Source organism: Cataglyphis hispanica, chromosome 6 (assembly GCF_021464435.1).
Source record: "Cataglyphis hispanica isolate Lineage 1 chromosome 6, ULB_Chis1_1.0, whole genome shotgun sequence".
NCBI lineage: Eukaryota > Metazoa > Arthropoda > Insecta > Hymenoptera > Formicidae > Cataglyphis > Cataglyphis hispanica.
The window spans coordinates 9,493,500-9,520,382 of NC_065959.1; the positions used below are offsets into that span (position 1 = coordinate 9,493,500).

Here is a 26,883-nt window from a genome sequence, read left to right on the forward strand (position 1 = left end):
AATGACCTCGACAACATATGTCAAAATCAAGATCGAGGGGGGTCCCCTTTTATGCAGGTTTACCAAAATAACTGCTATATTTTTCATACTTTTTTGTTAATAACTTTTTAATTAATAATGACCGACGGATAAAACCTTTTATGTGTTGTTCACGGTTATGACCTTGATAACATATGTCAAGATCAAAGTCATACGAGGAGAGTTCCCTTTTATGCAGGTTTATCTTATATTTATTGACATATATATATATATATATATATATATATATATATATATATATATATAATCTTGTATTAATCTACCAATTTTTACAATGATTGACAATTGATACAAAAAATTATTTATCTACAACACACATGTTTAATTTTTTAATATAAATTAAAGATCTCTATGAAACAATGAGACAATATTTTGCAAAGATAGGATTGAAAAAAAGAAAATTTAATTGTATGTATAAAAGTCGTCTAATAAATTTTTATTTGTACTTAAATTAAATATTATACAAAATGTCCGATGAAGATTGTGCCAGCGCTCGTGAGCAAGTGGAGCACAGTAAACTGAACAGAAAAGTCCTTTATTATTTTTTTCTATATTATTAAAGAATTATAAGCTTAATAAAAGAATTATTATTGAGTAAAGTTGACCAATCATCACCGATCTTTAGCCGGGTGCATATCGATAGGCCGCGCGCCTGTTAGTGGCGATGTATCACTATCAGACGCGCACTTCGCTGATATGCGAACATTGACACAATCTTTATCGAATACCTTGTATATTAACATTGAAAAAAAATAGAAAATACTTATCCATATACAATCTTTTATGATGTGTGCCTTTCTTGAACTTTTTGCGAATGTATTTATTTCAGGTTGCTGATGTCCTATTTTATTCCGGATCCACACTTTTGACTAATTTTTTACTATGCAAGACTAAAGTAACGTCCTAGATGTAAAATCGTGCAAAATCATGATCTAATACGCACGCATAGCTTGAAAAATATTATTATTTCTTTTTTATTCCGAATTCTTTCATTCTTTTATTCCGGAATGTTTGTACTGTTCGACTCTCGCCTGTTGTGATTGCAAATAGAAGAACACTTTATTTTATTGATGTTCTGTCTCTTCGAATCTGTCATCAATCTAGTATGTCCTCATTATGTTCTATCAGATGATTTTTGATACATAATAGGTATGTACGCCTGCAAGGTATGTCTGAAATTATATTTTCATGCACAGAAGATTTAAATTTAGCTTTATTAATATATTAAGATGTATTAATATTTGACAATAATATATTTGTAATATATTTTCATAAAAATTATCATAAAGATTTATAATAAATTTTTCTAATTGAATCTTACAATTATTATTTAATGCATAAAAATGTAAAAACAAAATGTACATATATATATAAGACGTTTGATAAAGTTTACATCTCTAATCTTTTTTAATTAAGTGTTATATAAATAATTATTATATTATAAAAGAGAAATTTGTGTAAAAAATAAAGCTAGAGTTATAAATGTAACTCTTTAATAATATTTGAAGTTTATATGTATGTATAATGTTAAATATTTATATTATATACATATGTGCGTGCGTGCGTGCGTGCGTATGTGTGTGTGTGTGTGTATTATATATATATATATATATATATATATATATATATATATATACACACACATATATATATGCAATATCTTGTAAAAAATTAATTTATTATAATTTATGTAATTAACTTGTAATTATATTTTACATATGACATATGTACATATTCTGAAAGCTGACATTCAATGTCTTTCGATGCGATTTGTATGTGGATTTGTGAATTTTGTGCAGTTACATTAAAAGTGAAAATGGAGGAAAATAAGATACGTTTTCATCATTTGATTTCCGGAAAGGAAAACACGCTGTACAAACAGCAAAAAGAATGTATCGTCTAAGGAAATCGTAGTTGAGAGTGTTGTTCGTAAGTGGTTCGCTCGGTTTAGAAGTGGCAATTTTGATCTGGATGATCGAGACTGTTAATGATAATCAAAACGTAATGCTAATTGAAAATAATCCACATTACATGATATGGAACATCGCAGAGATACTCTATATTTCATATGAACCTTATAGAACATTTGGAGATACTCGGATACATAAATCTCTTTGAATTTCACTTAAAAAACACTACGAACTTTTGTTCCAACACAATATATTACTTATTTATTATATTACCTATTTATATATTATCTATTAATTATTTAAAAATTTTTATTATATATGCAAGTATATTCCGTGAATATTACAGATATTGCATTAGATATTGCAGTATAAGTCGTCTGCAATAGCAAATCAAATTTATCCCAGTTTTTCATTGCAACTAATATCGTTTTATTAAGCAACATAAAAAAACAAAATGCGACAAACTCCATCTACAAATTCTATCAATTAATAAAATAAATAAAAAGATGTGAGACTATCAAAGACAAATTTGTCACTGTAAGAAAAAATATACATCATTGTTAGAAATAATATATATCATTGTTAGAAATAATATATATCATTGTTAGAAAAATATTGTAAATAAACATCTGAAAAATCTCTTACAAAATTTTTTTTGTACGTAATAATAGAGATAATAATAGAGATAATAAGTTCTTTATAATAAAATTCTCTATCAGTAAAAAGAACGAGTTATGAAAAATCTTCAAATAAATACAAATTTGTTCATTAAATAAATTTTATATTAAAATCGATAGAAGAAAGAACTTTATTGACAAAATTATACTTACGTTTGACACACATAATCTTGTTCTAATCTTCCAATTTACATGATATAAAAAATTATTTACTTACAATATACATATGTTTACATTTTTTAGATTGATTAAATTTATAATAGATTAAATTTATAACATTTAATTGAGAGTAATATAAATAAAAAAAAATGCAATACAGTCTGAGCATACATAATCAAAACAGCACGATTCTCTCTCTAACCGTTATTACAATAAAAAAATCTTATAGCAGAAATAAAAAAACTTGGAAATCATAATTACGTAAACTCTTATTGAGAAAAAATTTCACGTAAAAGCATAATTCTCTATACTTTGTAATAATGCATTGAGAGTTTAGAGAACAGAAGCACAATGATAAGCAAGTATATATCTGAAGCTGAATAAGAAATGAACCGGAATAATATACATTGTGTCATAGTACACGAGTGCATTACCAGTTATTGCTATCAGTTACAGTTATTACCTTGACACATGTGTGACCTTGACAATGACTAGTGAACGATGGAAGAACGATATCGCATATGCGATGACCCCCTTCAAATTGTTAACATGGCACATTGGCGTCTGACCGCTTCAAAATTATAATGTCTATTCTCTAATACGATGCTTTTTTGTCATTTGTTGCTTGGTACGCTTTTTTCAATTTTAAACGTTAGTGATCTTTTTCATATGACAATATGAAGACATATGTAAAATTTCTATATTATGTCAATCTAAATAAAATTCTGATATCGCAAATGACTTGAGCCTCTAAACAATACACGTTCCATTATTGACAACATTATAAATGTTCAAATTTTTTTTTGAAAAATAATAATTTTAGCGTGGGTAGACAAACATTGTGAGCTAAAAACAAATAATTGTTTTATAAAAGTTAAAACAAGTAATTGTTAAAACAAACTTTTATTCTTTTATAATTCGTGTTAGTTTATTTCTTTATTTGCGCTTGTTGTTAGGGATAACGTAACCATTTTTGAGAAATTTTGTTGCTAGTGTTACGTCCGGTAGACTTCACGAATCTTTTTTTTTTACTAATATATAAGTTATTGCGTCCAGCAGACTGCATGGTTGTTTTCTTTCATCGAAAATCCGTTAGTGACATAAATCTACGTTCTAAGAAATAGTCTACGTCTGACAGAAAAAATAAACAGGCGAAGTCTAGGAAGCAAAACTGTGTAATCTCGCTGTCGAAAGTCAAGTATAAAAACAGATCTATAAATTTAAACGTTACAACTCTGAAGGTTCGAGAATTTTAAACAAAAGATAACAGATAGTCAAAGAAATCATTAGAAATCTAAAACTATGTGGAAGCGAATGACAAACAGACAGCGAGATATTCAAGCTCAAGTTCGGTATCAGACCCAAGAATTCTAAGCAAAAAAGGAGAGCGAGGTACAGAACAATTCACAGATGATCCGGAGTTGAAAACTCGCGACCTTTGACACCACATGCTTGCCTGCCAGACCCCCCCCTTATGTTATCTGTTTATCATAAATTTCAAGTAAAATGTCAACTTAGGTGATTATAGCGAACTGGACATGACTCAATCCGTAAAACGAAAACCTCACCCTTCCTCGATAGCAACTACTCTCCATTGGTCGAAACTCAGCAAGGTCTTCACCAATACCTATGATTTAAAAACTCAGAGAAAGGCCCTAGGAAAAATCGGAGGGCTTGATTAGAAAAAACTATTCGTTAAAATAGATTAACAAACCAATGGAGAGGAGGAGCAAAAGGGCTTAATAAATGCCGGACAAGACAACGCGACACACTCTCTGACGTTCTTTTCTTCACTAAGGTTTACCCGTCTCTTGACTGCATCTCACAGTATATTCCGAGTTATACTTGATTAAAATTTTGTCATAGTGCATCTTGTGTTTTTATAAAGTCTTTGCGCCGCAAGAACTATCCGAAAGAACTAAGAATTTTATAGTGACCCGTCTCTTGATTGCATCTCACAGTGTATTTCGAGTTAAAATTTTATTATAGTGCATCTTGTGTTTTTATAAAGACTTTGCGTTGCAAGAACAATCCGAAAGAACTAAGAACTTTATAATGCTGAGTGAATCAACCTCCATCCGACGAGCTCGCGAGCCAAGGTCCTCCAGATGACATTTCACAAACCAAATATCGTCGCACTCGATAAGTAGTAAGTGCTTAAATTCTTTAACTAATTAGTCCAAAATAATTCTTGGGTTTAACCATACTAAATTTTGACTAAATATTTTCGAAATACTACGACTATTAACCATTTAGAATTATTATTAAAATTAAACTATTATTATTACATTTCTCTTCTAATTCTCTCTCACTCTTTCACCCTCTCTTTATCAGTTACCAAGGGTCGTTCGCATTTTGCGGAGCTACCCGTGACTCTCTCACGCTCTTTACCAGTCACCCAGGATCGTTCGCATTTTGCGGAGCTACCCGTGACTCTCTCACTCTCTCAGTCTCTTTATCAGTCACCAAGGGTCGTTCGCATTTTGCGGAGCTACCCGTGACTCTCCCACTCTCTCACTCTCTTTATCAGTCATCAAGGGTCGTTCGCATTTTGCGGAGCTACCCGTGACTCTCACTCCCTCACTCTCTTTATCAGTCACCAAGGGTCGTTCGCATTTTGCGGAGCTATCCGTGACTCTCTCACTCTCTCACTCTTTCTTTCTATCAATTATCAAGTTCATTCGCATTCCTCAAGTGCAATCCCCAATTTAAATTAATCTCTTAGCGAGTTCTAACTCACGTAACTATAAAATTCAAATACATATATATTAAATTAATATAAATTAATATTATTAAATTAACATTAATATCGAATAAAAACCTATTAGAAAAAATATAAGATTGAGTATTTATTCAAAAATCTAACGATTAAAATAATGAACAATACTATGCAAGACTAAAATTATTTACTTTTCTTTAAACAAATCCCAAGAATTATTTCGGATTTCTTTATATCGCCAAACCGTTTTTTTTATTATTATTATATCCTCCCTCAGTGGAAGTAGTAAATCGAAAGCAATCCTCCCGTGCGTCGGTGAAGCGCGCGCGTAACCGTCGGAATAGACGGCTTAGGAAGAGATTGGCTCGGGCTCAGGCGGAACAACGTCAAATCAATACCACAAATGACATTAACGTTAATATTAATATTAACCTATCTGCAGTTGACACTCCTCACACCACAATCCCTGCTACTTCTCCTCCATCTCCTCCTACCTGTTTAAGACCAGAGTCGCCCACCCCCTCTATTATAATTCTAAGCGACTCCCCCTATTCCTCCCCTCATCGCCCCCTCTACCAAGAAGACCCCCTAGAAGAACTACGGGATACCAACATCGAAGGCGAATCACCTCTCTCCCCGGCTTTCCGATTCAACCCAGAGGAAGTATTCTCAGAGACCGAGAACACGTCTCGATCCGAACTGGAACCGCAACCCAGCCGACAAGGGTTATCCGAGGACCAATTCCGCCTCTGGATTTTGGGCCAGTTTCCTCCTATCTACGACCCACTTCCAGACGGAGCCATCTGCATAGGCCCCGGCCCGGTGAACCTCAAGGAATTGCGGACCGCATTAACGGAAGGCCTACCTGACAGCGTAATTCCGTGGTTCGTCTCGGGGAATAGATATCCCGTCGCCGTCCCTATCGAGGTCCTTTAGAACCGATTTCCCCTTTCCACATGCATTATAGAAGAAATCCCATAAAATACACACACACACACACACACACACACGCACAAAAACACCTAAATAAGAATTAATTAATAAACAATATATACTTACTAGCAATATATAATTACTAAGTAATAAACTAAGTAATGATATTTACCTAAATAATCCATATAATTTGTTCTTTTGTTCTTAATTTTCTTTTTATTATAAAATAAATGTGAAAATTTGATATGTATAAATAATTTTCTTTTTCTTATTTAACCCGTTCCCTATCTCATATCCCGAGATCGTACAAGGTCCCGTCCTGGGTAATAAGGATTTAGTTCCTTTACCGAAAAGAGGACCACCGAACGAACGACCTACTGACGGAGTAAAAGCGACCCTTCCGGTCATTGACCTGTCTCAGGCCCAGGTCATTTCGTTCGTCTCCGAGACACGTCTAGCGTTTGTCTAGCGGAATTAGATAGGTTACGCTCTCCCGCTGACTCTGACTTTAAAGAGTCTGGACGTAACACTAGAATATGCTATATTCTTACTTATCATTTATTTTGTGATTTCTGTACAAAATAATCTAGATCACAAAACAATATCACATACACATACTCATATAGCACAGAACATTGCAGTTACATTGCAGTAGTGTTACAATCTTGCAAGTTGCAATGTAATATTTTTGAGACATTATTGGTGTAATTGTAATATTGAATGATAATGTTATAGCAACATTCCAAAAAACATTACAAACATAGTATTTGATAATTGCTAGTTTGTTCGTGTACCGCTATGCGACGTATGTTGTGCTACCTAGCCCGCATTTAATTTCTAGTCATGATAATTATATAAAGCTTGCATAAAGCGGCTAATAAGATTAAAGATATAATAACTATTTTTATAATTTTTTTTTAATTTATATGTTACCCCAATACAGGGTACTTAAACTGAAAATCGTTTTAATAATCTCCATTCCTATATAAAATCAAAATTTGATAATAATTTTCTAATATACAACATATTTCAAATTTTAATAAATAAACTTTAAGAATATACAAGAACATCCAAGAGATGAGAAAAAACTTGTATGCGTAAATCCACAATCTTTTTGCATCCAGATATTTCGGATGCAAACAAATTATGAATTTATACAATTGTAGCAAGTTTTTTCTTATCTGTCATGGATATTCTCAAATAGTTCAGTAAAATAGTACCTGAAAATGGCAAAATAGATAGACAAGCCAATTTTTTTTTTTAGTTTTGTAGGGAAAAATATTTGCTACAATTTTTGTTTGAAAAATTTTTTAATAGCTGTTAAGGAAAAAAAGTTACAACCAAAAATGTGCCGTCAATTAGGAGTTGAACATTTTTATTGACAATATTGCCTCCTGTTGATTCCTACAAAACTAAAAAAAAGGAAAAAAATTTGACCAATAGGAGCCAAGATATCCAAACTTACTCCTATTTTGAAGATGGCCGCCTACGCACAGAGAAATTTTTTGGAACTTTGTGAATTCGGACATCTCCTATGACCTTCTACTCACCCTCAAAAAATTAGCATGTCTATCCGTTTTGTAAATATTTGGTGTTTTTGATGCTTATTTTACTGTACTAAAAGTATATCTATTAAGCGTTCGAAGCGTTCTGCATATATTTGTAATGCGTTTCAATATTACAAATACATTGCACCGTAACATTTCTGTATGTTACATTGTAATATTTCTAAGGGCGGACATTTCAACGTTGCCGCAAGCTTGCAGTAACATTGCAGAAACATTTCGCAGCTTCCATGCAATATTATAATGCTTCAATGTAAAGTCTATGCAACATTTCTGCAATCTTTCGGTGCTGTATGGGGATTCTCAAATCTACTTCTTTAATTTTTATATTTATTTTTATACTTTGGCGCAAGCGAAACAATTTAAATATACAATTTTTATAGCTTTTTAGTCTAATAACATCTATTTTTTAATAATTCTAACTTTCATAGAGATAATTTTTTAAATATATATAATTATGTTAGTAGTATAGGGGCCACTATAGCGAGACAGGAATGTCTTCCCCTTCTCCCCTCTGGTGCCAATTCCCTGCTGTGAGCCTGGGCCCCTCGTTCCCCTGCCTTGGTGCCTGAGAAAAAAAGTGGGGACTCGTGGACGTCCACAAAGCAATTTTTATATTTTTTTTATATTTTTTTTTAGGCGAGTGGAAATACTCTGGCTTGAACTTGGGTCCACGGCTTTTCAGGTCTGGGTCCTAGTGTGTTGGGCTAACTGAAACCTTATAAGAATAAGAGTTAGATGGGGTATTTATGGAAAGGAGTAGATCTCTGACTCAAGGACCCAGCGCTCTGATTGGCTCGCTACAGTGGCTGGCAGCTTGATTGGTTCCGGCGAGCTGAAAAAACGAGAAAATAGTGCGAGAGAGAAACCCGACAAGATGTCTGACTTATCAATAACCGGCAAAATAGCAATCAGAAAACAGCGGAGTAGTCCCATAACATCCCCTTTCTTCTCTCCCTTGTGGAAAACCGAAAGATAAGCGACGTAGGATTTCGACATTTCCCCCTGGCCACCCTTATGGAAAATCGCAGCAGCACGCGTGCTATGTGTCACCCACCTCCTTCTACCCTTCTTGCTGAAAAAAAGAGAAATCTAGTGTGGAATAAATTAACTGAAGTGGAGGTATATGAAATACATGCGTTTATGTACAGACACGTCTGTCCCAACGGTCGAGGCTCGCTACATGAAGAATTTCCTTCGTTCAAAAAATGGATACCTGTTTCCGTGAAAAGCGTTTGATAAGCTTCGACATAAAGCGATTCTTCCGCTGAGAAAGCAGGTTGTAACGATCTACTAGGAATTTGCATGACGTATAGAAAGAAGAAATTTATTTCGTAATTTTTGAAATTAAATGGATTTAATTTTCTATCACCGTTAAATGCTTTATTATTGACAATATCGACTATTATTCTTTTTGGAAGTTGTCCAAGTATTACATTATCTAACGATTCAGCATAACACCATTATCGTGAATGTTTTAACCTCGTGAGCGGATATTTGACTGGAACTTTACTCAGCATTTTTACGTGTGCAAGCAATAATCCGGCACTTATTTTCGCTCTTCTCACAAGCAGACTCGCATCCAATATATAAATTTTCGATGACGAACCATTACTATCCATAAGACAGAACGAATCTTTCGAACGGACGAGTCACAAAGGTACCTCTACACCGTTAATTAAAAATTTATCTTGATTGAAAACATCATAATGGAGATGTCCTATAAAATCTAGCGCTCGTCCGTCGCGAATGTATTGTGCGCTTCTCACGTGAACGGAATTTGATGTTTTTAATTCTACCGGTTCGTCCATTGCTTCGAGTATATCAGTATCCTATAGATATGATGTTAGATGGGAAGTTTTTGCGAGTGAAGAATAATTTAACAGCACCTCGATGTACGCGTAAGCGTTGTTTGGCGGCGATATGAGTTTTTAATTGAAATACACGTCGATCTAATTGAAGATGGAATGAAGCAGATGATTTACAAGACCTACAGTGGCGGTGGAGGCCGTGGTATTGCTCGTTCTTGCAGTATGTACCGTGGAATCGGCTGATGTTTCTACGCGTACGCGAAGACTCAACATGGTGCGTGAGATCTAAATATTCTTTTCCGTGACCCGGGATGACGAATTCTATCGGAGAGTCGTCCGAGAGCGAAGTGACAGATTTGCAATGAATCCATTGCAAACTCTCAATACTAGTTTGCATAGGTGGCAAAAAGAAGAGATCGAATTCACTTTTTAAACATTCACTATAATGCATGTGAAGAAAGGACATACTTATTTAACGTAAATCTTTCTTTATCGTCTGTAATGTCAACTAAATTCAAATGATACACTCTGTCCTAGTTGATCTCTTATATCTATTTCGATTGTGCGAAAACATGATTGACGCAGGGGGATGTATTGAGCGTGTGAGAAATGCTTTATCTGAGTAAATGTAAACGAGTAATCATTTCCAACATCAATCACAATTATTCGCAGAAGAAGAAATTGTACATCTTCGATAATATAAAGTTCACAAATGTCATAATAAACAAAGAGCTTGTCGAGGATATCGCGTAACAAACTAGCAGGTTCGTCGGCTATTATTGCTCGATCGCATGGAAGTACGTAAAAAGATGACGAAAAAATTTCACATCGTTATAGATTCACGAAGGTAAAACATTGGTTGTAGAGTTCTTATTTTCAATTTTATCATGTTTCTCACCCTCATTTTCTATATTAAACAGTATATTAAACCTGGTTTCAATTAGAACCATAACGGCAAATGATCCACAATATCATTGAGCTTATTGTGCGCATCAAATCCGAGTATTCGGCAAAGTTTGTCGGAAAAATTTATATAATAAATCATATTACATTTCACAATGTCGCAGGAAATTTTCATAGTAATTTTACAATCGAGAGTAGTGGTAAATTGCCAAACGATATATGAACCTACGGAATTAGCCAAGAAATTTATAGCTCTATAAGATCGTGCACACTTGAATAAATATCAGGCGGTATTTCAGTTTTTACAATCTCAATTTTTTTTTTGAGGATTCTAATGAGAATTCTTCAAAATCGATGTCTTATTTCTTCACCGGATCGTATATGAAGAAAACTAGTCGGAATCTCCGTAAGTGCTATTTCTCAACGACCGTGCAAATCTATACGCTGAGGTAATTCTGTGGTAAAACATGTAATTTTATTCTCCGGAAAAAAACGCATACTATTACTATTACTATTACTATTACTATTTCCACTACTATTACTAGGAAGAATCATGTAAAATCCCTCTTCCCTCATTTTTGATTCAAAGATTTTAAGCTCGAAGCGGGTATCCAAGAGTCGAATTTTGAAGGATATCTTTGAACTAACTAGTAACTGCTTATTATTACCGCGTCCTTTACTTTCTTTACTTTTTTTTCTTATCACTCAATCGACGATAAATTCTTCCCCTTGCAAGTCTTTAATAACCGATGCTAATTTTTGTTCATAAAAAAACTCGTCTATAACTTCGTCCGCTAAATCACTTAGTTCGTACGCGCGGTTTTCTCCATTCGAGAACACGGTGAATTCAAAATATTTCTTCGCTCTACTTTGCTTCGTATCCTTTCTCAAAGGCTACTTTTGCTCTAGCCCGTACAAAATCGCCCACTTATATTTAGTTTTTTGTGTACATCCACGATTTTTTTCTGCTCGGCGTCATTCCATCGACGATTCATATTTTCACGTGCATTTTCCCGCGTAACGACTATAGGCTGCATTTTGATGATAGAATGCGTGTGATTGTAAGCGCAAACGATATCCTGCAAAACATCGATGTAACGGCGTATTTTTATGCGTAAAATAATGCCACATCCATTCCTTGAGCATTCTATTAAATCGTTCCACTATAGCTGCTTTAATGTCGAAATTATGTGTTACGCAAAAACGAATATCTTTTTCTTTTAAGAAAATTTTGTACGACGTGCAATAAATTCTTTACCTTTGTCGGTCTGCTGATATACGGATAAACAATCGTTGTTTCTCGAGAATATGCGTTGCTTTTACTACACAGGTACCTGTTTTATCGTGCAAAGGTTCTACCCAAACAGATTTACTAAGTGTCGATAACCGTCAATAAATATAAATAGCCGTATATTAGCTTTTGAGATTGCGAAGATCGATCAAATCAGTCTCCCTTAAGTCATCGATATTTGTCACGTTGTAATATAAACGGAAATTTTCGGTGTACCGGACGATGCAGCGTGTACGTACCTTGCGATTTAAGCCAATCGATGACTTCGTTACGTGTAAAATTCAGTTTAGCAGCTCGCGACAAATTGACCGTCGCTGAATATCCAGCATAATGCAAGGGATTGTAAATAGAATTAAATAATAGAATTTTTCGAGTTCCATCATTCAAGTTTGCTCCAGTCGAGTAAACCTTTTCTTTTCTTTGCCGGTGACAGCTCTACGTAACCTGTTAATGTTTTGTCGCCGTCGTCCTCGTCGGCCGATATAAATGTCGTATCACCTTCGGCTTCGCTCGATTCGTGCACCTCACGCTTATACAAATTTGAGCGCGCGGATGAAATTTTCGGAGTGGAACTTCTACGCGATAATACGATTTTAATACGATTAGATCGTGTGACCGAATAAATCGCGATTTTCTATGAAATTGGAAGGTATGCCTATATCATGTGATAAACGAGCAAACTGAATTCTTCCGGTTGCTTTTACTGTTTTTCTCTCGCGTATCGCATCATTTATAAAATCCGTGATATTCGAATCCATTATGACGTGCCATCTATAGTTACGAGTTCTCGCCTATCACAGCTAATCTTTGATGGTAGAATATCTATCAAATATTTTAATAGAACGTGCGCTTTATCGCGATAAATTTTCGGTACGCTGCTGACTATTTCTTTAATCATTTCAGACAACCGCACGCGTTTTTTTCCGAAACTACCACTACTACTACCACTACCACTACCACTACCACTACCACTACCACTACCACTACCACTACCACTACCACTACCACTACCACTACCACTACTACTACCACTACTACTACTACTACCATCGCCACCATCACGCTCGCTACTGATTAAAGTTAACGTTTCCATAAGATCGTTATCGGCGTTATCTAAATTCGTTTCTTTGTTTTGCTCGTTATTCTCCACGTCGTTAGCCTGCACACCATCGCGTAAACGCTTTTTTGCCTCGCAAACAAAGTAAAGATAACATTGAAGTATCTCTTTATACAATTTCCATCTTTTGTCCTCGTCGACAGGAGTCGCGAGATTCAAAATACGCCATATCTCCGCGTCAAGTTGCGATAAAGATGTTCCCGGCGTCTGTACCAAATTATTATTAACATTTTCCGTATTTGATATTTCCATATTTTTCTTCGCTGGATTGTCAGATGGTATAACGGACGACACTTCCGGTTGTATACGCTGCATTCTCTCGAGATTTTCAGAAATCAAAACCATTCTTTAACTCTCCATTATTCAAAGTTCTAATGTTAATACTATTCATTTTTATTTTTTTATTTTGCCGGAAAAGACACGTATAAACAGGGTTGTATTTTTCTCTTTAGTCGCCGATAATCCGGGATAATATAGCACCAAGTATAGGGCCGATAAAATAAGGTAAAAAGTCGCCTCGCTGCACCAACAATTTTTTTTTAGCCTTTGAATTATCCTGTTTTGTCGCAACATGTCGTAGAATCGTTTTATATTTGGCTAAGTGCTTTTTATCGCTACACCGAAACGATACGTTACCTTTGAGCGTATTAAAAATGCACTCTTGAATACACTTTACGAGCTTATTGTCGACCGTACGTAAGAATGCCGTTCTTTCATTTTTTTTCAAATGACACAGTTTTCAAAAGACATAAGTTTCTCTCACCGATAGAACGTCTAGCATTCTTTATTGCTTTATCCGATGTCAAAGATGTCGAATTTTTATTACTCTTACCTTTTTTCACCATTACGCTGCAATTACACGACTGACAAGTTATGAACGCGAATATTGCCCTTTATACATCCCCATTTCTATTGTTCGATCTACGCGGTATGTACGTGTAATGCAGAGTTTCGTCGGGAAAGATACGTGCAAAAGCGATATTCGTCTGGAGTCGATTATTTCAAATCGAGCAATAAGTACTCGTGAGATCTCGATGTAGTGTCGTAGTACGCTTCATCCATAAATTTTGGATCTTCGGGATATACTTGGCGCGCTAGATGACGAATTTGTGCACGATCACGTGGATTTTTGAATACTATTTTTAAATATGTAATTCACGTTGAGAGATATGTCGCGTTGTCCGCGTACTTGATGAAAGAGATTTTGCGAGATGAGTATAACACTGAGATTCTTGTGATGACTTCCTTTTATAAACAGATCTACGATAGCGTCACACGACGATGATTCTCTCATATGATTGTCAATTATTATTAATTTTGGCGAGAGCAGATCATTGGAATTATCTTCCGGACGCGATAACCCTTCGCGAAATTCGATTATATCTTTCTTCGATTTTATCAAAGTATTATTAATGTAACCTGTCTTTCGTGCCTTTTCTCCTCTTTTTCTTCCTCTTCTTTATCACTTGCGGCGTATTGTAAACGCTGATACGCATTTTGCCTCTAATAAAAGAAAATTCTCTCGAATCAAACATCCAACATGGCAGATAAATATCGAAGAAATGTTTTTACAAAAATTGTTTTTCCACATTCTGTAGGTTCGCTGACGATCGACGTCTATGAATGTTTCCACTGTACGTCCATTTTGCGAAATGAACAATTTGGCATTTGCGTACGCTTTCATAAATATAAAAAAGTAGCCGTTATAATACTTAATAACGTAAAAATTATCCACATTCGAATATCTTTAATATTGGTCATGTATATGAGGAATAATAAGCTTATCCGCGCTCTGGAGGCCCCACCGCGGCGGCCGCATGCTTGCGCTAGCATTTCCGATCTGCGTATGAGCGAAAAGTGTCGCGGCCAATTAGCTGATAAGCCGCCGCGAAAACGACACGAATAAGCGTTTTCGCGAAAGTGATCTCGCATCAGCGTTTTTCGAGCACTGCTGCTTACGAGCTTATATGCGGTGCTCTGTGCATGCTTATGCTAAAAATAGGATATTCGTCTAACGCTTGGCTATCGAACAATATTACTTTGCCTACTACTTAAAATGTTTTATATAAATAATAAAGAAGCGAGGGAAATGGGGTAAAAGAAAAATATATTGGGCTTTTTAAGGTTAAAAAACGTTCTATTTATTAAAAATAAAATTTTTATTTTCTTTTTTTATAAAATTAACAATTGCGCTTTAGTAAAATTATACGTACAATTTCATTAAAGCCTAGCGAAAATAATTCTTTGAATACAATATTAAAATATACGTCTAAAAATGGTAAATTATTTATTTGTGTTCGCACATCGCGTTCGATTTCTTGAAAATTTCGGTAACTTTTATGATTTCGCAATCTATATAAGACGAGGGAAGTTTTAATTCTATTTCGTTAATCAGGTATTTGGAGCAAACATTGACGATATCGGTAATGGAAATTAGCTGTGCCAAATGAGCATTCATACATCTTGCAATATCTTCTAGGCCGATAAAAGTAATTTCCTGCATCACGATGGCGACATTGTACGTTTTTCGCTTCTTCAACGATGACTGCTCCTCCGCCTCGTTATTATTCGTTAGTTGTTTCGCATTTTCCTTATAGTTTACTATCATTGCCCTTGTTCCATAAACCGATAGAAATATTGTTGATAATAATCGGACTTGGTTTGGTTTTTTGATTCTCATACAAATACTGCTTCATCTGCTCCATGCTGATTTAAAATTGCTGCCAGGTGTCGAGATATATACCATCTGCATAATTACCTGTTAATTTAACAATCGGCACAAAGCAATTTTTGCTCGTCGTCTACAATCCCACGTGAATCTTCTTAGTGTATGATGAATTAAGACTGTACGTCATCGATAATAATAAATATCGCTGATCGATAATAATAAATATCTTCTTCTATCGATGACGGTCTTGAGGTTCGATTTGTTAATATCACAAACATGTATAGATTTAACAAAATCGGTTAGATTTTTCTAATCACTGGATACTTTTTTCGTGACGGCCATTTTTATCACTTTTTACTGAGAACTGAGCGAATACTGGTCACAACGATGAATTCTTTCTTGTACCGAAGCCAAAATGAAGATTTCGTACGAACAAATTCGAATGAATAAGGATTCGTGTTTTCTCACGTTGCTTATATACCAAAATATAAGGAAAAGTGAGAGAAAAGTTTGCGTATTCAACTAAATAACAGAAAAATCATGATTCTACATGTTCAAACTTGTTCAGCAAGCTAAAAATTACACGAAAAAATTTCTAGAAATTAGATACGTTACAAGGAAAAAGTTTTCTAAACGTCGTAAATACAGTTGTAATAAATTATAAACATAAATAAAACTTTATCACCCATGGAATAAATTTTTATATCGTAAAAAGAAAAATTTTTATTTCACAACTTTGTTTCTTCTATGAAAATATAAAAAAGAAAGTTTTTGAGACAAAACCATTACTGAAGCAGCAGTATAACAAAACCGTCTGAACAATAAAACTAAAATATATAATACCCGTGAATAACGTAATAAAAAAAAATATCTTTGTTCACTTTTTTCTCAAAGAAAATGCAATTTTTTTTATGCTTCTTTGATTTTCTTCTGAAAATTATTTTATGGAAGAAAGTGAAAACTTTCAATTTTCCATGGGCATTTATTTTTTCGAAAAAGAGGGGATATGTGTATAAATAAATTCTTCGAGACAAGGTAGAAAAAATTATTCTCGAGTTTTCCAACGTTTGAAGCAACGTGTACTGTTGTGCAAAAAGTGCCATCGCGTATTATTCGTGAAAAGTTATATCGCGAGAGTGCGATTCTAAAAATGTCGGAACTTAAAAATATATTACACAAGTGCATAATTATAGGGGCGAATTTGTCACCCGCGATAAACAGTGAACGATATTTATCTTCACTGTTGGATGAATCGTTGGAAATTAATTACGAGGTTTTCCGATCTTTTGCGTGCATCTGTTCGGATACTGTACTAGCAGCATTGTACAAATTAAGTTATTTTAACGATTTCGACGAAATGCTACATATCTCACGGGTGAGATAGTGGAAATGCGCGAGGCATTTAACCACGAGGAGGAGGATGCAGGAGGGCTTATAAGCTTTCTGCTAGCGAAACATCGCGGAAATCGTTTGACAGGTAAGCAAAATGTTTTTATTACTGTAACGGTTCACCTTTCCCGTATGCTACGGATCAGGCTCGCCGGTCTCCAGGATTCGGGAGAGGGGGGAAACTCCAATTTACTCTTCCGATAAGTTTAACAAAACAGTTTATTCAAAGCTTATAAGGAAATAATACAGTTAAAGCGGCGATTAATAATATAAATTAAAGCATTAAGCGCAGACAGCGTGAACCAGGCGGTGTACGCTAATACAGAAACTAAGCAATAAGCGCGGGCAGCGTGAGTAATGCAGTACAAGCTAGTGCGCGGAGCATGCATTAAGGCTTTGCCAGTTGGAGTCTTACAAAATAACTAGGCTAACGCGGTATGTACAGAATCGGGCGGCTTGGCCCAGTATGTAAAAACAGAATCTATATTTATAGGCGAGAAAACGGGGCGGACTCGGACGTGACGGCTGTTATTGCGAGGATGTGCACTGGGCGGCGATGTATCCTGAAAAGGACTAGGCGCCAATGATGTATTATGCCGTCACGAGCGAGCGCGATTCTTTTCGGGTCATCTGCGGTAGACGTATTATTTTATCTTCGATCGCGGTATGTACAAAACGGTCTGTTTTCGGTAGACTACTGGATACAACCAAACGATACAGTAATCGGTCGGTCCGGTAGGGTATAACCCCTCGGTTTAACGAATCGGTCGGTCGGCGGGATATAATCCCTCGGTTTAACGAATCGATCGGTCGGTCAGTTTACCGAAGTACCTGGTGTACGAATCGATCGGTCCGGTGGGGTGAACCCACCCGATATATCGGTTTGGTCAGTAACGCACTGTCTTAATCTAACGCCGTCCCAGCAACCGGGAAGCACGGCATAACCACGAGAAGCCCGTGGCCTGGTTTAGCATGAGTATGGGGTCCGCCGTTCCAGCAACCGGGAAGCCCGGCCTAACCACGAGAAGCCCGTGGCCTGGTGTAACGGTGTGTCGGGATATGCCGTCCCAGCAACCGGGAAGCCCGGCCTAACCACGAGTAACCCGGTGTCTGGTGTCTGCGGAGTTTGGTTTCGAATCTTGGTTCGGACAGGACTCAGGATCAGGAACTGGTAACGATACGCTCGCCAGACTGCCTTATATACCCGGCGCGGCTCTCCCATTCACGCGATTCGGCGCGTGGTAGGGCGGTCTCCTTGGTGAGATTCGCGCCATAGGTGCGAGCATTTGGGGGCGCCATAGGCGCCATGCTTCATTTGGCGGGCGGATGGTTTGCCCGCGAGGCGAGAAACGGTATCGTTACATTACTTACTCTAGTACAATTGTAATGTAATCGAATATATAAGATGATGATTAAATTTTAAAAATTATCATAATTTATAGATCAGAACATTCAAGTAAGTACAAGAAGCTCGCGCACAGAAACGCAAGGCTGAATAAGAGGCTCGAAACGGAGTCTTCGAGTAAGTTATTTAAAAAATAAAATATTAATTTTCAAAAACACATTTTAACAAGAATAATAACGAAATTTAAAAAAAAAACAAAATTAATTTAGATATAATTTTTATTTTATTTAGAATTAATTATTTTTTTTGCTTCGACAGTGCAGAGAGGCAGTGGTAGGCGAAAAAAAAGTATCGATTGATGAACATGTGATGCAGTCTCAAAATAACGAGGAAAGAAGCGAAGAAATCAAGTCGGAAAATCGTGCTGCTAATCCTTCACCGGAGGAGGTTGAAGAGGAGGAAAGAGAGTTGCCGCTCCAACGACAACAGGAACAACAGGTCGGTAATAATTTTAGCAACATAGATTTATTGGCGCAAAATACACGGCAATTTAGGAGATTCGGTATAATGGAGAGAGAAGCGAGTTTCGCGATACGACTGTTACACGGAGATACAAATATTTATCGTGCATTAGAAAATGCATTTCGCGAAATTCACGCGTATGTGCTAAATACATGTCAGCCAAGCGATTATGTAGGGGCTACTCTTTTATTCGCCAAATTTAGCACATGAATCCGCGGGTATATCGTTTCACCCTGCGCGCGACTTAACATACGAGGATATTTGGAGAGTCGTAAGTTCAACTTAGAGTGCCGGAAATCTTGATATTGCGGAACATTTCGATATTCGCGTTCTCTATGTCCCGGTTCCTTCGGGTCGCAGTCGCGTTAAATTAATTTACGAAGACGTTGTAAAGCTCGATAATAACAATTAAAAATTCGGATAATTTATGTTTTCCGCATTATGTTTTCCTCGTAGTAGCTCGAGTTTATTGTGAACACGATAACTTACGCACGGGCAAATTGCACGAAAAATGGAATAATATAAGACATACACAATCCCTGCTTCAGCGTGAGCTGGCAATATAATTGGTTAGGAATGCCGATGTTACGATAACTGAGGAAGGTTAAAGGGTGCCGCAGGTGCCAGGTCTGCGGGTTGTAGAAATGATTGCGAGCCATGCAATATAGGTTATCAGAACGATAAAACGAATCATCATTGTCCGAATAAATGTCCGCGTCGTTTCACCGTACTACCATGTAAATAGTCAGATGCGGAAATTATAAAATGCAGCGCGTGTAAACGGGCATTTTTCGGTAAGGTGTGCTTCGAGTGTCATTGTAGCGTAAAATCGTACGACAATAAATCATCCGAAAGTATTTGCAATGTCATACGATTTTGCGACGGATGTGGCCATATCGTTAAATTTAGCATGAAACACGAATGCGGTGTTTCTTACTGCAAATTATGCCGTTTGCCAAAGCCAGAGAATCACTTATGCTACACGCAACCTCTTCAGCATGTTAATGATTCCTCTAACGAACCGTCAACTCCGTTTTCATCGACGACAACGGCGACGGAGCTGAGCAAGAAGGAACGTGTAGCATTCGTGTTTTATGATTTTGAAACACGGCAAGATGAGACGCTTGAAGGTACAACTATTATAAAAAACACATTCCTACTCTTTGCGTAGCGCAACAAATTTGCGAAGCGTATGCGAAAGAAAATAATTTGCCGTGTCGATGGTGCGGGATGTGAGAGTTCGTATTTCGTCATGATCCGGTGAAACAATTTGTCGATTTTGCAACGCGAGCGACAAAATGATTCAAGCAAATCATCTATATAGCGCATAATGCGAAAGCGTTCGACGCTCAAGTTATTTCAAAGCATATTGTCGTAATAACTTAGAGAATTAATATTAAGTGGCATAAAGATCATTTATTAACGGTAGGACATACGAAATTCATCGACAGTGTAAATTATATGCCGATCCGTTTATCCGATTAAAGCCGAAGACTTTCGGATTGCAGAATACGTCGGCTAAAGGCATTTTTCAACATTTTTTTAATACTGTCGAGAACCAATCGCATGTTGGACCGTTAACAGACATACATTATTATTATCCGAAGTCAATGAAAACAGAAGAGCGCAAACGCTTTTTTGCATGGCATGCTGATATGCACTAGAAAAACACTGTGTTTGATTTCCAACGCGAAATCATTTGCTATTGTCATACCGACATCGATATTCTTCGACAGGCAAGCATGGCGTTTAGAAAAATTTTTATCGATCGTGGAAATGTGTGTCTGTTCGAGGAATGCACAACTATTGCTTCGATGTGCATGACTGTTTTCCGGAAAAACTTTTTGCACTCGAATACGATAGGCGTCATCCCGGTCGGTGGATACAGAAAAGCAAATAATCATTTGCGTAAAACTCTGCAGTGGTTGATATGGATGGAGCGCGAGCTCGGCCATTCTATAAACCACGCAGGATGTGCGCGTGAATATGGTATAATCAACGGCACGCTCATCAATATTATGGATATTATGTCTAATATAAACGTCTGAATGACGCAGGGAATGACGCAATGTCATGCATTTCAATTTTACGGATGTTTTTGGCACGGATGCCCGTCGAGTGGCATCTGTTTGACCACGTAATATTGACTACGGTCCCGTTTGACCACGTTGAAATTGACCACTTTGCGAATAGCCACGTTGATATTGACCACGTTGCAATTAAACATGATCCCGATTGATCACGGTCCCGATTGATCACGGTCCCGATTGACCACCGTCCCGATTGACTACGATCCCGATTGACCACGGAGCGTGGACAGAAAACACGCGCGCGCGCGCGCGCGCACACACACACACACACACACACACACACGTAGAGGTGCAAGGGGGCGTTGGGCCCCCTACCCCGCCGGTAGGCGGTAACCTTGCTTTACAACAACGTGGTCAATCGGAACTGTGGTCAATTGTAACGTGGTCAATCGGGACTGTGGTCAATTGTAACGTGGTCAATCGGGACCGTGGTCAATTGTAACGTGGTCAATCGGGACCGTGGTCAATTGTAACGTGGTCAATCGGGACCGTGGTCAATCGGGACCGTGGTCAATCGGGACCGTGGTCAATCGGGACCGTGGTCAATCGAGATTGTGGTTAATCGGGACCGTGGTCAATCGAGACTGTGGTTAATCGGGACGGTGGTCAATCGGGACCGTGGTCAATCGGGACTGTGGTTAATCGGGACCGTGGTCAATTGCAATCGTGGTCAATATCAACGTGGCTATTTGCAACGTCGTCAATTTCAACGTGGTCAATCGGGACCGTGGTCAATATTAACATGGTCAAACGGGACGCTCCCATGCCCGTCTTGCTTTTCTTTGAATCGCGACAGACCGATTTCATTATCGGATTGTAAGGATACAATCGACTTGCGTTATGAACGAATTCGCAATCTTGTGGGGATTGCGTTAACGGAAATACTTTGTAACGGAAAAGTGGGAATGCTCTTTCGATCGCGAGATTATTTTGAAATGCGTGAATATGTCGACAACCACCCACTGTAGAAACATCATTCGCGCGATGCATTTTTCGGTGGACTCATGGGTAATATCGTGACGCAATATGAAGTTACAGGTACGGAAAAAATACGTTATGTGGACGTATGTTCCTTGTACCCAAACGTTTTAAAAACAGGTGCTTTTCTGATCGGTTATCCTGATATTTATGTCGGCGATGAATGTTCCGCATTAATCGGGAAGGCACCGAATTATAATTTTAATACTTTGGAAGGACTTATACGTTGTAGAGTACTCGCTTCGCATAATCTATTTCATCCCGTACTCTTATATCGCGCAAAGGGAAAATTACTTTTCTTATTGTATCGCAGTCGCTGCGAAACCTTTTCGCAAACGACTTGCACGGATGACAATGCGAAGTGCGAATTCGAGAGCACTTGGGTGTCCTGCGAATTAAGCAAGGCCATCAAAAAGGGTTATCTCGTGACGGCGGTAAGTGAGATTTGGTAGTACAAAGTCAGCCAATTCACCCGACGCGTCAAGAAGGATTATTCGCCCAATATATAAATACATTCTTGCAACTTAAGCAAGAAGTCAGTGGAATGGCCGAACGAATGCGAGGAAAACGATGATGTTAAAGAATAATATTTACAGGAATATGAAAAGACCGAAGGTATTGTTCTCGAGCACAACATCGTGCAAAAACCCGACTTATGTTCTGTCGCGGAGCTGTGCTTAAATTCTTTTTGGGGGAAATTTGGCCAACGATCCAATTTGACTAATACGGAAGTCGTGAGAACGCAGCAACGTTTTTATGACTTTGCTGAGTGCCGAGCATGAAATAACCAATATATTACCCGTGAACGATGAGATAATATATTTCATGGCAACTGCGCCAAGAAGCAATTGTTTCCTCCCCATTGACTAATGTCGTGATAGTGGCATATACGACTGCACAAACTCATTTAACATTATATTCTTATTTAGAGCGATTAGAACGTCGTGTTTTGTATTACGCTACAGATTCGTGTATCTACGTGTGCAGCAGCTATCCGAACGAATATGAGCCGCGTACAGGAAATTTTTTAGGCGATATGATTGACGAGTTTGAGAGCTATGGCAATGATAATTATATTGAAGCATTCGTGTTCAGTGGCCCGAAATTTTATGCTTATATTGTAAGCACGCCAGATGGTCCAATGCACGAATTTTGTAAAGTTAAAAGCATTACTTTAAATTATGAAAACTCACGGCTTGTTAATTTCAATAGTATTAGGGATTTATTATTAGTTAAAGAGAGAGAAAATGAAGAGAACGACGAAAAGGCTGAAACTTCGATAAATTTACAATTCAGGGCAATTTGACGTATCGCGTTTCATAAGATAGCGGAATGAAATCAAAGTATGTGAGCCTGTATTGTTAAAGCGCAGATTTATTAATAGTCGTTGTTCACTATCATACGGATATATATAATAGATAAATAATTTTCCACATTCTATTTTTTTCTCACTCTTACACTTTTACCGCTGTATATAATAACTTAGTAACGAATTCACATATTTTCGGCCATCTGTTAAGAGTAAACATCTTTTTGTAAATGTTATAAATATTATATATTTAAATGTAAATAATTTGTACAAAATATCGTATTTTTGCTGCAATATAAATAAAAATGTTATTAATTTTTTAAAGTAATTCTGTGAAAATATTTAATTTTTTACTTTTCTCTAATTCCTTCCTTCCTTCCTGGCCTTTGTGACATCATGGCGTTCTAAATCGCCACAATTGCTATTCCTACCCAATGTTCGTAAATTTAAACCGTACCGAAACCCTTTCTATTGATTCCAGCGATGATGTCACTATGTATGTCTACCTGCATAGCCCGCCAAGACCGTTGGGACAGACGTGTCCGTACATGAACGCATGTATTTCGTATACCTCCATATCAGTTAATTAATTTATTTCATACTAGCCGATTTTTTTCAGCAAGGAAAATAAAAGGGGATGGATGACATAGCACGAGTGTTGCAGCACGATTTTCCGTAAAGGTGGCCGGGGGGAGATGTATGTCGCACGATATCTTCCGACTTTTTTACACGGGGGAGGAGAAAGGGAATGCCATGGGACAACTCCGCTATCGCTATTTTGCCGGTAGTTGGTACGTCAGACATCTTGTCTTTCTTTTTCGCACTATTTTCTGTCTCGTTTTTTCATCTCGCCGGAATCAAGCTGCCGGCCACTATAGGAAGACAATTGGAGCGCCGGGTCTCTGAGCCAGAGAGATCTACTCCTCTTCATAAATACCCCATCTAACTCTCACTCTTGTAAGATTTCAGTTAGCCCAGCACATTAGGACCCAGAAAAGCGGAGGACTCAGCTTCAAGCCAGAGTATTTCCACTCGCCCGGAAGAAAATTAAAAAAAAATAAGAAAGAAATATGTAAAAATTGCTTCGTGAACGTCCACGAGTCCCCACTCTTTTTTTCCTCAGGCACCAGGACAGGGAGATAAAGGGCCCAGGCTTACAGCAGGGGATCAGCGCCAGGGAAGAAAAGCGGGGACATTTCTGTCTCGCTGTAGTTGGCTTTATACTACTTATATTTATAATTGCTTATAATTATCTCTATTACTCTCTACTTGTTTTAAATATTTTTACATTATATGTTAAAATGTATAAGACATATGCAAACATAATAGACTTTAAAAATTGCTAATTGCAATTTATATTTGCGGAAATTTAATACAAACTTTAGAATTTAGATATTTTTTTAGACACAAGAAATATGTATAAAAAAAATGTACTACGTGCACAATATCTACAGAGCCTAATGATGATTTTACTTTCCATCGAGATTTACATGGGTTGCACTGATGCGGAGGACAACGTGGATTCTCTTATGTTAATTTCTTGTGGAATACTCCGTGTGATAAAGATTTTATGGTTTCGCATTTACGCAAACAATCTGACTAATAATTATCGTTCTGCTTTGAACGATTACTTGACGATTGAAGATATGAAAGAGCGGACTACTATGCGAAAACACGCTTTTGTAGGGAGGATACTTTGCTGTTGCATGTCCTTTTCTTATATTAGTCGTACGATATATGGGCTGATCCCTCTTTTCCGTAATAATCAAAATATAACAAATCAAAACATTGAATTAAAGTACACTATACCATCCAGATGCGCTTTGGAATATCTTCATGCACCATTAAGCATTTACTCATATAAGTTTATCTGCGTAATGGAAGCTTTATTAATGATGCTAACGAGTACCACTAATCACGGTAATATCAGTTCTTTTGTTTATTTTTTCAAGTAGATAATGTGGAAATATGTCAAAATATATAATGAATCTATATATAACATATATAATACACACACACGCACGCACGCACATGCAAACGCACACGCACACATACATATACTACTGTGTTCAGAAAGTTTCGAGAAATTCTAATTTAAACTGCCCGCGTTAATGCTATCGGCAAATTTTTTCTTTTATATATTGATAGGACTGTCTCTGATATCTATGCCAAATTTCAGTTATTATGTTAAATGGTTCATAAATAAACGCTGTTTGTGTAGGTAATCACCAGTATAAATAATCAACGATTAGCAAATTATTAATGATTAACAATTTGTTAATCGTCGATTACTTAACACTAAATTCTTGATTTCTTCAATATGTGTTCATTATTAGCTGAAATGGAAAGTCTTCCGTGGGTCATCTTCAACAGATTCTCTGCTTTTTTGAACGTTTTCCAACCAATCATAAATCCTTGCTTGTGACAAGCACTCATCGCCAAAACATTTCCGCATCACTTCCACAGTTCGAGTAGCGTATCCCATTTGGACACGTAACGATTAGACACGCATTATTGGACACGTTTTATTGGACACCGCACGATTGGACACGCACATTGCACGATTGGACATGGCACGATCGGACACTACACGATTGGATACGTACATCGCACGATTGGACACTGCACAATTGGACACCGCGCGATTGGACACCGCAGGATTGAATACTGCACTTTTAGGTTAGGAAATGAGGTTTTAACATAAATTTTACAACTTTTCATGCGAAGTGAGATTTTACATGGGTTTACAAATTTCCACACAAAGCGAGGAAAACCTATGTGTCTAATTTTAATGGTAGTGGAGCCCTCCCGTAGGAGGGTGGAACATGCCTCTACGCATTTACTTTTTAATGCGAAATGAGGTTCTACATGGGTTTAAACTTTGTTCAATTATGATCCAGTGTCGTGCCAATCATGCGGTATCCAATCGTGCGGTGTCCAATCGTGCGGTGTCCAATCATGCGGTATCCAATCGTGCGGTGTCCAATCGTGCGGTGTCCAATCATGCAATGTACGTATCCAATCGTGTAGTATCCGATCGTGCCGTGTCCAATTAGGCAAAGTGCGTGTCCAATCGTTACGTATTCAAATGGAAGTCACTCGTTCGGGCATATGAAAATTCGAACACAAAATTTAATGCAAATTTTTTGCTCAATATTTGTTGGCATTTTACTAAAAATCGCTAGACAAATATATTTCATTTACACAAACAGCGTTTATTTAGGAATCGTTCAACGTAATAAAATGAAATTTGCCATAGATGTCAGACAGTCCTATCAGATTATAAAAAAAGATTTGCCGATAGGGTTAATGCGGGCAGTTTAAATTGGAATTTCTCGCAACTTTTTGAATACAGTAGTATATATACATATATATACAGGGTGTCCCATTTGAAAAGTTCTATCCTCATAAATTTTCAGGATCAACATTTGAACGAAATTAACTCGGACAAAAGTTGT

The 26,883-nt window shown here is 36.9% G+C and overlaps 1 pseudogene; it reads left to right on the forward strand.

Annotated features, from left to right (window-relative positions):
* Nucleotides 1-3,272: 3,272 nt before the first annotated feature.
* Nucleotides 3,273-25,666, forward strand: LOC126850599 (uncharacterized; annotated as a pseudogene).
* The last annotated feature ends 1,217 nt before the right edge of the window (nt 25,667-26,883 follow it).